Genomic DNA, 13,623 nt, shown 5'->3' on the forward strand with positions numbered 1-13,623 from the left:
CTAATCACATTGCAAAGATTAAGAGATTATGTAAAGTGCTTAACAATGCCTACCTCATTAGCTTAGGCCCAGGGCTAGCACTCTTCCCTTTGTAAATCTTGCTACTCTCACCTAAAATTTCCTAAAATTACAACTCTCAATTCATAGGAAAATATTACTCTTAATTCAAATTATTTTTAATATTACAAAATTGTACAGTACAGGTTAGAAGAGAAATACCTGCTTACTTCTTCTTCTAACCGAAAGGCTTTCCTAAATTATTAGATTCTGGAAAAGACAATAGATTTTCACTTATCTTCGTGATACAGAAGCAGGGATGCCCAAGCTATGTTAAAATTTAAACCCAGTTGATTTCTAAGATTCAAGGTTTTTTTGATTCTAAGAAAACCCCCCTTTTTTTAAGAGGGGTGAGGGGTAGGGAGAGAGAGAGAGAGAGAGAGAGAAAATGTTAAGCAGGCTCCACTCCCAACATGGAGCCCTATGTGGGGCTCAATCTCACAACTCTGAGATCATGACCTAAGCTGAAATCAAGAGTTGGCCACTTAACTGACTGAGCAACCCAGGTACCCAGAAAAAGCTATTTAATATTTAAAATACTACATACTGGGGCGCTTGGGTGGCTCAGTCGTTAAGCGTCTGCCTTAGGCTCAGGGTATGATCCCGGCGTTCTGGGATCAAGCCCAACATCAGGCTCCTCCGCCCAGAGCCTGCTTCTTCCTCTCCCACTCCCCCTACTTGTGTTCCCTCTCTCACTGGCTCTCTCTCTGTCAAATAAATAAAAAAAATCTTAAAAAAAAAAAAATACTACATACTAACTTTTGGACTTCCTAAAAAGCCTGTCTAAAGAAAATTACCTTATTAATGATGAATTGATGGTACTGGAGTTTTTTTTTGGGGGGGGGTTGCTTGTGGGAAAAAGGTTAACACTTAAAGTAATCTCCATGTTAAAAACCTCAAAAAAATGAGAGCCCAGGTGGCTCCATCAGTAGGCCAAGACTCTTGATCTCGGGGTCATGAGTTCAAGCCCACATTGGGTATAGAGCTTACTTTAAAGTAAAAACAAAACAAAAACCCTCAAAACATTCAACAATTTAATTAGAGATCAGGAAAAATGTAATACTGGCATCTATACTCTGGAGTAATGAAAATACATTTGTAATGCTGAAAATACTCAGAGAATTTTAGTTACTGAATTAAAACTTCAAGAATCCTCATTTTAAGTACATTACCATATTCAAGATATAAAAGAAAAGACGCACAAGATAAAGTGACATTTGCCAGTCTAAGAAATGTGAACTAACAACCACTGATAAGAATTGTCTACAGACCTAATATTATCAAACCAGGATACTGTTATTGTCGTCTTCAAAATCAAAATCAAAAAAATCTTTCAGGGGCATCTAGCTGGCTTAGTCGGAAGAGCACGCAACTCTTAATCCTGGGGTTGTGAGTTCAAGCCCCACACTGCATGTAGAGATTATTTTTAAAAATTTTTTTAATTATTTTAATAAAAATAATTTTAGAAATAAAATCTTTCAGAAACACAAAAAATATGTCATGATGAAGTACTGGGTCAAAGAAAAATTCAGGAACTTCTTATATACACACAGTTTAATTTTCTTCCATTGTGATCATTTCTAAGTAATATTTTTTCTTCCAATGAGGTCGTAACAAGTTAGCAAGTTATTTGCTGTGCAGTGATAGAGAAACGTTAATTTTCCCATTTCCATAATCAGAATGATTCTTAATGCAACACAAAGTAGGCATTAAATGTTGAATAAATAAGTAACAGAAAAACTGAATAGAACTGATTAGAAATAAAAATTTAATTTATAAAATTCCATTTAATAGGTTAATGCAGAAAATGTAATTCTTTGAGACTCTGAATATTTCACATTCTTTGTTATAAAATACATAAACTTTCAGTTTAACTAGTTTGGGACATTAACTAGAAAGAACTAGCTATCACTAAAAACTAAGTGCCCTGTCTTTCCCCCCCATCAAATGTGACAAATTCCGAAGAGATACATCGTGTCTATCCAATTTCTCAAATGCTAATAACTATAACTGAGGAAAGAGAGAAAACACCAATAAGTGGGGTTAGAACAAAGTGTTTAATAGTTAACTAAGTTTTCAAATATCGTTTTCTAACACTCTATGGTGTTTAAAAATTCAAATTTTTATTTCAACTTAATATAAAATGTATTTTCATTTTCAGAGGCTAGTCGGGAAACAAGCACGTGTGGAAACAACCAAAGGTCAGAGATCTCTGATAGAGATCAAATAAATGAAAAGTAACTTGATGTTCCACAATAAAGATTTGGGACTGTTTCTGAGGCCCAGGTGGACTGTACAGGTAAGTCTCCACCCAAGAAATAAACAAAAGAGGCAAGATAAACATACTGGAGAAGGCCAGACAACGTCCAAGATCTCCCCAAAGACCCCTCACCCTGGCTCTGGTTTCTTCCCTTTCTCCCTTATCTCAACGCCTCAGGGAGAAGTAAATCTGCATCTCACTTCCCCAACTCACCCTCAACTCCCAATTACTCGCCTTCTTTATTAAAACCTGGGTCCACCTCTACGACATCCTATAATTCCCACCGAGCTCCCACTCCAGCCAGATACACATCTACTGCGCCTGTCTTCCAGTAAGGTATTAGTCTCCTTAATCCGAACTCGTTTTTCCGCATCCCATCTGCCTTCCGCCCCTTCAACTCTGGTCCCCTCACTCCGACCTTTCTCCCAGAATCCTCCCCAAGTCACGGATCTCTGGCCGCTTCTCAACTATAGCTCCTTTCTTCCCGCTCGGCCTCCAACCTCTTCCCAGGGAATCCTCCCCCATCCGTCTCCCGGTACCCGTCCCCTCCCCCAACTCCGCCCCTCTTCCCCCCCTTCTCCCAGCGGGAGGCCCCCTCACCTGAACGCCGCTGCCGCTGCCGTCCCAGAAGCCGAAACGTGCTGACGCCGGACGGCCTCCCAGGCTCGGTCCCCGCTGAGCTCTTGACGACCCCTAGGGAAAGCGAACGCCACCACTTCTAACTCTGCCCGCCCCGGGCCAGGCCGTCACCGTAGCCACTGCCAGTACCACAGCCGCCATGTTGAAGTCCTACTTCCCTCCGCCTTCCCCTCACCACTCCGCCCCTTTGGGCGTCTGACGTCATGGCGCCGCGCTCCACCCTCCCTGGGCCAATGGGAGGAGCCGACAGTGACGTAACTAATCTCTCCTGTACTGCCCAACAACTCTAGTTGCCTGGGCCGCTGCAATTGGAGTGGGTGCGCCCTGCTGACCCAAGGAAGGAAGGGAAAGATGTGGGTCACTGAGAAGGTAAGGCGTAGAAGCTGGAGAAGCGGCCCAGGAGAGCTTCCGAGAGGCGCGAATCGCGAAAAGACGCACAGACTTACAAATGAGACCTACTTGGGAATCAGAATGTCTGGCTTCTGGTCCCAGGTCAGTGATCTGGTACAAAGTCCTACTCTTTCCGGTCCTCATTTTCCCCATTTACAAAGATTGGGTTGAAAGGCGACCTCTAAGTCTCCCTCCAGTTGTGACATCCAACGGTTTAAACTAGGTAATCCAATCCCAAACATTTACTGCCTCCTGCATTTATTGGATATCTCTTGGAATCAGGTGCATAGAGGATTCATAACTGCATGAGATGAATCTTTGTTCCCAAAAGTTCCTACTTGGTGAGAGAAATCGAAGCATTAACAGTTCACGAAAAATCAGAGAGTGATAACGGCCTAACAGGTGCATTAATTGCTCTGGAAAAATTGGCTTTCGGCTAAGAGATTAGGAAAGATTTACATCTCTACACTTTCTGAATACATAAAGAATGTGTAGACTCTCATGCCTAATTCTTCAGCCCTGTTTTCTCTTTGGAACTCCAGAGAAGATATTTGTACTCTGAAGGGTGCAGCAGTTTTAACCCACAATGAGAGACGGTGGGCATTCCAGAAGGGGGAAGTTAAAGCAGAGAATAGCAAATCATCAATTCTGGATTCTTTGCCAACTTAATTCAACAAATAATGGGCAGCGATAGAAGGTTTGTGGAGAGCAGTGAGCTGAATAAAATTCTCCATCAGGAGAGTTAAAATGGTAGCAGTGAATAAAATGGACTGGAGACTACGTGGGAGACTTGGGCACTGAGTAAAAGATTCACACCTGAACTAAAGCAGAGACAGCAGGGATGGAGACTAGGGGATTAACTGAACCAAGATTTAGGGAATTGACTCAACAACACTCCCATGTGGAGACCTGCTGCATGGGAGAATAAATCATAAAGAAGAAAAGCCAAGTTCTGGAGGTCTGTTTTTAACAGAAACAAGAGAGAAGTAAGGTTTACTGAAGTGCTAAAGGAGGTGAAAATGAGTTCAGCTAACCAAATTATGATGGCAGATTTTCTGGAGGGAAGTTCAGGAGGGAATGTGAGCTTAGAAATCAGAAAGAGGTAAGGAGTACACATGTGTGGTATACTGATACTTCTTGAGCAATTAAACTTTTCATTCATCATTCAATAAGCATTTACTGAGTGCCACTAGTATACCAAGCACTGTTCTATGTACTGGGGATATAGCAGTATATAAAAGAACCCCCCCCCAAAAAAATTCCTGTTCTCACAGTGCTTATATTATAGAGGAAAATGACCAATAATTATGGTGATAGGTTGGGGCGCCTGGGTGGCACAGCGGTTAAGCGTCTGCCTTCGGCTCAGGGCGTGATCCCAGCGTTCTGGGTTCGAGCCCCACATCAGGCTCCTCTGCTATGAGCCTGCTTCTTCCTCTCCCACTCCCCTGCTTGTGTTCCCTCTCTCACTGGCTGTCTCTGTCTCTGTTAAATAAATAAATAAATAAAATCTTTAAAAAAAAAAATAATGGTGATAGGTTAAGAAGAAAAAAAATAAAGCAGAGGAAAGGAAATAGAAGGCATCCATGATTGAAATTTGTAGAGGAAAGGGGCGCCTGGGTGGCACAGTGGTTGGGCTTCTGCGTTCGGCTCAGGGCGTGATCCTGGCGTTGTGGGATCGAGCCCCACATTGGGCTCCTCTGCTATGAGCCTGCTTCTTCCTCTCCCACTCCCCCTGCTTGTGTTCCCTCTCTCGCTGGCTGTCTCTATCTCTGTCAAATAAATAAATAAAATCTTTAAAAAAAAATTTTATAGAGGATGGCCAGGAAAAAGTGACATCTGAGTAAAGACCTGAGTAAAGGAAGTGAAAGATTTGCAGATGTCTAGGAAAAGAAAATGCCAATCCAAGGGAACACCAAGTACAAAGGCTCTAAGATGGAAGTTCACCTTCTGTATTACAGGAACAGCGAATGGAATGGAGTGAGCAAAGAGCATAATGGGAGATGAAGTCAGAGAGGTAACAGGGGACTAAATCACATAGCAACCTGTTGATCATTTTATGGACTTTGACTTTAGTATAAGTCCTAAGTGAGCTGAAAGCCATTGGAGAGTTGTGAGCAGAGAAGAGACATTTCTAACTTTTTAGCAGGATCAGTCTAGCTACTACACTGAGCATAAGCTAAAGAAGGATAAGGGTAAAAGAAGAAAGACCATTTAGAGATTATTGCAGTAATCCAAGCAGGAAATGATAGTCCTAGGTAGCACAATAGAGTTGTAATAGCACTGAAGGTGATTAGAAATGGCTAGGGTTCTGAGTACATTTTGAAGGTAGAGGAGTAAGAATTTGCTCACAGATTGGATGCAGAGTGTGAGGAAATGAAAGGACTCCGGATGACTTTAAGATTTTTGACTTCTGTCAAATTCTTGCAGGTTTGGCTAGAAGAATAGAAAATCAAATTAATTAAAATGTCTGAGGATAGGACCCTTTGGAACACTGACAAATAGGGCATGGGAAAAGGAAGCAGATAAAGAATGGAAAAGTAGTGACCAGAGAAGTAGAAAAGGAATAAGAAGACTATGGTGCCATGGGGTGTCTGCCTTCGGCTCAGGGCGTGATCCTGGCGTTATGGGATCGAGCCCCACATCAGGCTCTTCCACTGGGAGCCTGCTTCTTCCTCTCCCACTCCCCCTGCTTGTGTTCCCTCTCTCTCTGGCTGTCTCTCTCTCTGTCAAATAAATAAATAAAATCTTTAAATAAAAAAATTAAAAAATTAAAAAATAAAATAAAAAAAAGAAGACTATGGTGTCATGGAGGGCTGGGTCTGTGCCTCTTAGAATAGGACTCCCTGATATCAGAGACAAGCCTCCCCCATCAGATAAGGACTTTCTAAGATTTCCCCACTAGCCTTGGTCTCCTGATCCAATAATTTTCCCTTCTCTTCCTTATTGTTTTAGGTGGGGATCAGGTTTCTAACCATCTACTCCTGGGCCAGCCTGCTGTGTCTCCCTATCCCCCACGGACACAGCCCATTCTTAAGAAATGGAAATGAAATGGTAAACAAAAACTTCACCTTCCTAGGAAGGAATTGTCATACTTGACAATTTCCATGTTTGAATCCCAATGGTAATTCTCTTGGGACCAGAAGAGGCTGAACAGGACACCAGTCCTCTACCACCCCTGCCCTATGTCTTTCATTCCCAGTGCATCTAGATAGTACCAGCACACCAGCTCATCTAGAAGCAGCACTCCAAGGCAAGGGCACCAGCTTGTACTCCTCCCACTTTTCCTCTTTTTTGTCTCCCACTTCATACACTAAGCTTTTGGGGTGGGTCTAAGAGCAGAGACAGGAAGGACAACAAGCTCTCAATAGCCATCCAGCATTTACTAAGTCCTACCATATGCCAGCCATCATGAGTCTACAAAGATACTCTTAAGGAAGTCAAGTGAGGGAATCAGACAGGTGTGCAGATAATGGTGGTACCTGGCAGAAAATTATCTTAGTTCCTAGGTGGCACATTCCATGCCTCAGGAGTACAGAAGGGAGAAGTTTGGGTAGACTTGAGAAATCAAGGAAGACTGCATGGAAAATTGAAGCATTTAAGTTAGGCCTTAAAAAACAGGTAGGATGAAGAGTGCCCAAAGAAATGAGAACAAAGCCATTTAGGCAAAGGCATAGATTCAGGAAAGGTCCATGAAAATTCAGAATCAGTAAGGGTATACGTAAGAGAGCAGAGGAAGATAAGACTGGAGAGACCAAGCAAGAAGAGGCTTGGCTTGGGTTTAACAGTTCTTTATTTTTTTCTTTTTTTAAGATTTTTATTTTTTTTTTAAGATTTTATTTATTTATTCGACAGAGATAGAGACAGCTAGCGAGAAAGGGAACACAAGCAGGGGGAGTGGGAGAGGAAGAAGCAGGCTCATAGCGGAGAAGCCTGATGTGGGGCTCGATCCCATAACGCCGGGAACACGCCCTGAGCCGAAGGCAGACGCTTAACCGCTGTGCCACCCAGGCGCCCCAAGATTTTTATTTTTAAGTGATCTCTACACCCAACCAGCCAGGCACCCCTGGGGCTTAACAGTTCTAAGGCTGTAAGTAAAGTCACTGGCAGCTTTTCCCCTGGGAAATTCAAGAGAAAATTCTGGATAAATCCTTAGAATCTTGGAGGTCAGGTTGAAACCCTTCATCCTTCCCTAAAAGCTCAAGGTAACAGTTAAGGACTCAGATTTCTGAGTGATCTCTGGGGTTTCTTCTTGTTCTAAGATCTATGTGATGGGGCGCCTGGGTGGCTCAGTCGTTAAGCGTCTGCCTTCGGCTCAAGGCGTGATCCCGGAGTCCTGGGATTGAGCCCCACATCAGGCTCCTCCACTGGGAGCCTGCTTCTTCCTCTCCCACTTCCCCTGCCTGTGTTCCCTCTCTCGCTGGCTTTCTCTGTCTCTGTCAAATAAATAAATAAAATCTTTAAAAAAAGAAAAAGATCTATGTGATGACCATCATATGAAGATGTAATTATCCTGATGACCATGAATGGATAAAGATGATTTCAAATTCCAGAAGGATGAAAATATAAACACACACACAATAACTCTAAAATATTAGAAGATGGGGCACCTGGCTGGCTCAGTCAGTGGAGCATGTGACTCTCGATCTCAGAGTTGTAGGTTCAAGCCCCACATTGGGTATAGAGAGTACTTAAAATCTTGATAAAAAAAATATATTAGGGGGTGCCTGACTGGCTCTGTTGGTAGAGCATGCAGTTCTTGATCTTGGGGTTGTGAGTTTGAGTCCCACATTGGGTGTAAAGATTACTTAATAAAATAAATAAATAAATAAAATATTAGAATATAGAAGAATATATTTTGAATCATGGGTTAGAAAGAACATTTCTAATAATGACACCAAATTCAGAACCCATAAAGGAAATAGTTGACAAATTTGATAACGGCAAAAGATCCCATATGCAAAGTGAAAAGATAAACTGAAAAAAAAATTTGTGATCTGTAACAGAAAAGGGATTAATTTACCCAAAATACAAAAAGCCCCTACAAATCAGTCAGGAAATAGAATGGTTTAATAGAAAAATATGGTCTAATTTGTCAAGAGGCAATTCACTAAAGAAGAAACACAAATAGGGGTGCCTGGGTGGCTCAGTTGGTTAAGTGTCCAGCTCTTGATTTTGGCTCAGATCATGAGATTGAGCCCCACATTGGGCTCAGTTTTAAGTGGGGAGTTTGCTTCTCTCTCTCCCTCTCCCTTCCCCCACTTGAGCACTCTCTAAAATAAGTAAATCTAAAAAAAAAAAAAAAAAACGCAAATAGTTAGTGAACATATAAAACGATGGTCAACATGACTGATAATTTTTAAAAATGAAAAAAGGTCCCATTTTTCACCTAACAAATTGGCAAAAGCTAGAAGGATTAATTAGATCCAGTGCCATCACGTATGGAGAAATAAGCATACTTACACATTGTTGATGGTAGTACAAATTGATGAAATCTTTCGGTAGAGGAGTTTGGCAGTAACTATCACAATACATTGTGAAGTAAAAAGAGAATTACAGAATAATGCCTATTGTATCCATTTTTGTAAAAAAGAAACAGCTTGATATATAGAAATAAATGCAGACATAGATATAAATGTAGATTTAGAGGGGTGCCTGGCTGGCTCAGTTGGTGGAACATGGTGGAGCTTGGGACTCTGGATCTCAGGGTCATGAGTTCAAGCCCCACATGTGACATAGAGTTTACTTACAAAAAAATAATAAGACTTTATTATTTATCTGAGAGAGAAGGAGAATAAGCAGGGGGAGCAGCAGAGGGAGAGGGAGAAGCAGCCTCTCCACTGAGCAGGGAGCCTGACACGGGGCTCGATCCCAGGACCCTGGGATCATGACATGAGCCAAAGGCAGATGCTCAACCAACTGAACCACCCAGGCACCCCCCCAAAAAATTTTTTTAAGATTTTATTTATTTATTTGACAGAGAGACAGCAAGAGAGGGAATACAAGCAAGGGGAGTGGGAGAGGGAGAAGCAGTCTTCCCACTGAGCAGGGAGCCCGATGTGGGGCTCGATCCCAGGGCCCTGGGATCATGACCTGAGCTGAAGGCAGACACTTAATGGCTGAGCCATCCAGGAGCGCCAAAATTTTTAAATAGATAACTGTAAACAAATAACTGTGGGTTTAGATGTTTAAACACAGATAACATACTGAAAAGATACACACCAAACTCTTATCGTAGCTCTGGAGGGAACAGGACGTGCCTAAGGTGGGTAGGCAGCAGGGAGAGGAAGTAGAAACCAGGAAGAAGATCACAGCCACTGCTGGAAGATGATCTCACAGCCATAAGAGAGAGGAAGAATTGCCCTGACTTCTCCCTTCCTCCAGCTCTCCCGTCGCCCGCCAGTACTTCCCACTGATGGAATCTAGTTAGTATTCAATTGGCAAAAGGAGTTTAGAAATGCAGTTTTCAGAACAGAGAAGTAATGACCAACCTCAAAAAGCTATTGGACGGTTCACAGAATCAAAGAGAGAGATGGAGAACCAGATATGAAAAACAGGAGAAAACCTAGTAAAAAAGAGGAAGAAGCATGGTAAGGGTCATCCTGTAGAAGAGTAAAAGACAGGTGTGCCTGGGTGGCACAGTCAGTTAAGCTTCTCACTCTTGGTTTCAGGGTCCTGGGATCCAGCCCCGCATCCAGCTCCCTGCTCAGTGTGGGGTCTGCTTGAGACTCTCTGTCCCTCTGCCCCTCCCATTTGTTTCTCCCTTTCTATCTCCTCAAATAAATAAATCTTTTGTTAAAAAAAGTAAAAGACAATTCATTAATAGTAAGTAGTAACAGTAAAGGATAATTTTATTAAATGTGTTTAAATGGTGTGGGTCGGCTCTCCTGGCCCTGAACTATAAGAGACCTGTCTCTAGTAATCATTCAGCTAATATATCGAGGTATATTACGCCAAACCCTGTGCTACAGTGGGAGCAAAGATTAAAGAATACCAGGTTTCAGTCATCAAGAATCTTTGGGGGCACCTATTGGTTCAGTCAGGTAAACCTCTGACTCTTGATTTCAGTTCAGGTCATGATCTCAGGGCCATGAGATCAAGCCTTGCATCTGGCTCTACACTAGAAGTGGAACCTGCTTAAGGTTCTCTCTCTCCCTCTCCTTCTACCCCTCCCCCCACCACTGGCACACACACTCTCTCTCTAGGAAAAGAAAGAAAAAGAAGAAGAAGAAGAAGAAGAAGAAGAAGAAGAAGAAGAAGAAGAAGAAGAATCATCTTTAGAGGAAGACAAACGTATAAACAGACAATTACAATACTTAATTTTAGTGAGCTCAAAGACAAGGCCAGCCACTAGGCTAAACTCTAACTTCATCCAGAATAGAAAAAGTCATCCTCTCTGAGTGGAAGCGATGCTAGGGTATAAAGCTTGGCAAACTGAGTGCAGCTGGATTTTCACCCTCTCTGGACCCCTTAACCAGCCACTTTTGTGAGCACAAAGTACACATCCATACCTAGCTGTCCTGGTTGAGGAGGTAGAGTCTGGCACCAATGAAGACGAGCAGACGCAGCCTGTGAGGACATGCACCTGTGCAGCAGGACGCTCTGGAAGCTCAGCCTCCTAGCCCAGAACTTCGTTAGAAATCTCAATGATTTCATTTGCTTCTGGTGCTGCTAACGATGACAAGGAATTTGCAAAGAGAACCCTCCGGAAATTTGGAAAGACTCCTTTGGAAGGAAAAATTAACAGATGGTGTTTACAGCTTTGCTTTGGTTCTCCCATCAGAGTGAATGCCAGATGTTTTCTTCTGGTTTCCAAGATAGGATGTGAGATCAAAAAGGTTCCTTTGCCCAAAGATAATGAAATACCAGGAAAAGTTAAGTGTGAGTATGTGGGCAAGTGAATCCTGGGCCAGTTCAGCAAAGTTTGATTGGCTGCTGTGGTGTGACCATTCTAGTCTTTTCTTTAAGTCATGTAACAGCATCAGTGTGCCGTAATAGGGGGTTGGCTGGATAAATCCACGTGAGACAACGTTATGCAGCCATTAAAAAGGATATTTTAAAAGATAAAAATATACCAGGGTGCCTGGGTGGCTCAGTCGTTAAGCGTCTGCCTTTGGCTCAGGGCGTGATCACGGGGTCCTGGGATTGAGCCCCACATCAGGCTCCTCCGCTGGGAGCCTGCTTCTTCCTCTCCCACTCCCCCTGCTTTTGTTCCCTCTCTCGCTGGCTATCTTTCTCTCTGTCCAATAAATAAATAAAATATTTTTAAAAAATAAAAAATAAAAGACAAAATTATAGACACAGATCAGTGATTGCCAGGGATTAGGGAAAGGAGATAAATAGGTGAAGTACACAGCATTTTTAGGGCCCTAAAACTATTCTATGAGATACTGTAATGGTAATTACATGACATTATGCATTTGTCAAAATCCATAGGACTGTACAAAACAAAGGGTGAACCTTAATGTAAACTATGAACTTTAACAATAATGCATCAATACTGGTTCACTAATTGTAACAAATGTACCACACTAATGCAAGGTGTTAGTAATAGGGGAACCTGTGGTGGGGTTGGGGGTTTATGGGAATTCTCTGAATTATCTGCTCAATTTTTTCAGTAAATCTAAAACTGTTCTAAAATATAAAGTCTAAAAAAAGAATGTTATAGAAGTATGTAAATATGAAAAGATGCTTATAAAACATTGCTAAGTTTAAAAAGAGCTACTAACCATATATTCAATATGCTCATTTTTGCAAAATTATACACATATACACAATATAATTTTGAATTTAAAATTCTGAAAGGACATATGCCAAAACATTTATAGTGGTTAACTCTTGGTGGAAGGATTATGGGTAATTTGTAATTTCTCCTTTTTGTTTGCTTATTTAGAAATGCTCTTGGGTGGGGTGCCTGGGTGGCTCAGTCGTTAACTGTCTGCCTTTGGCTCAGGGCATGATCCCAGTGCTTTGGGATCGAGCCCCGCATCAGGCTTCTCCGCTGGGAGCCTGCTTCTTCCTCTCCCACTCCCCCTGTTTGTGTTCCCTCTCTCTCTGGCTGTCTCCCTCTCTGTCAAATAAATAAATAAAATCTTTAAAAAAAAAAGAAAGAAAGAAAGAAATGCTCTAGGGTGCCTTGCTGGTTCAGTTGGTAGAGCATGTGGCTCTTGATCTTGGGATTGTAACTTCAAGCCCCACATTGTGTAGAGATTACTTAAAATACAAAAAGTCTTGGGGCGCCTGGGTAGCTCACTCGTTTGAGCATCTGCCTTCAGCTCAGTTGCCCTACCTGCCCCTACCTGCCACTAATGTTCTCTCTCTTTTTCTCTCTCAAATAAATAAACAAAATCTTAAAAAAATGAGATTCGAGAGTGGGATCACCCACCAGCCTGTTGACAATGAGACCATCACTAGTGGTAGGTGGAGGATTGTTAGCTCCTGTGTGTGATAGTAATGCAATTGTTAAAATTTTCTCCAGTAATAAATTGGGATGTTTTGCCTGAGGAAAGGAATGCATGGGGGTGGGGGAAAACAATGTATCAGGCATTTGAGAAGTAACAGGATGTTTGTTGTTGAGAGTAATAGATACTTTGGAGAAAGGCCAAGTGTAAAAGTCAAAAGGGCCTTCTTGGCCATATATAGAGTCTACCACCTCCTGCAGCCAGAGGGCAGAAAAACCTGAGGATCGGGCTCAGGCGCAGGACTTAATTACAAGATTTGCCGAGCTCCAGAGAAGTTGAATTCTCGGCCATAGTAAATTGGCTACACCGAGGTTAGAGTTCTAATTGACAAGGAGTGGAAATGGGAGGCATGAGATGGCAATATCTGGGTCTATTTACCTGAAAATTTAGAACCTCCAGTTTCCTGGAGGGTTTATAACCTCTAGGCCTTTATAAGTTGCCCACTCCTTGTGAAAGATTAGTTTTGGGGTGCCTGGATGGCTCAGTAGGTTAAGCGTCCGACTCTTATTTCAGCTCAGGTCATGATCTCAGGGCTGTGAGATCGAGCCCCTTGTCTGGCTCCACACTAGAAGTGGAACCTGCTTAAGATTCTCCTTCTCTCTCTCTCTCTCTCTCTCTCTATCTCTATCTCTATCTCTCCCTCCCTCCCTCTCCCTCTCCCTCTATCCCTCCACAACTCCCCCCACCCTCTCTCTCCCTCTCTTAAAAAAAAATTAGTTTTTTCCCTTGCTTGAAGATGATGCAATAATATCTGCCCTATACAAAATGGGCCTCCCCATCTGGATCCATCCCAACATCTCAACCTGGCCATTAGACCAA

The 13,623-nt window shown here is 42.4% G+C and overlaps 1 protein-coding gene across 1 annotated transcript in view; it reads right to left on the reverse strand.

Moving 5' to 3' along the window:
- UBAP1 (ubiquitin associated protein 1) overlaps positions 1–3,138 on the reverse strand; it is a 52,344-nt gene extending 49,206 nt beyond the window's left edge. The window contains exon 1 of the mRNA XM_045780349.2: positions 2,918–3,138. The gene's annotated coding sequence lies outside the window, so the exon portion shown is untranslated. The remainder of the gene's footprint in view (positions 1–2,917) is intronic.
- Between the last annotated feature and the right edge of the window lie 10,485 nt (positions 3,139–13,623).

Source organism: Ursus americanus, chromosome 18 (genome assembly GCF_024610735.1).
Source record: "Ursus americanus isolate L20-20 chromosome 18, mUrsAme1.1.p, whole genome shotgun sequence".
NCBI lineage: Eukaryota > Metazoa > Chordata > Mammalia > Carnivora > Ursidae > Ursus > Ursus americanus.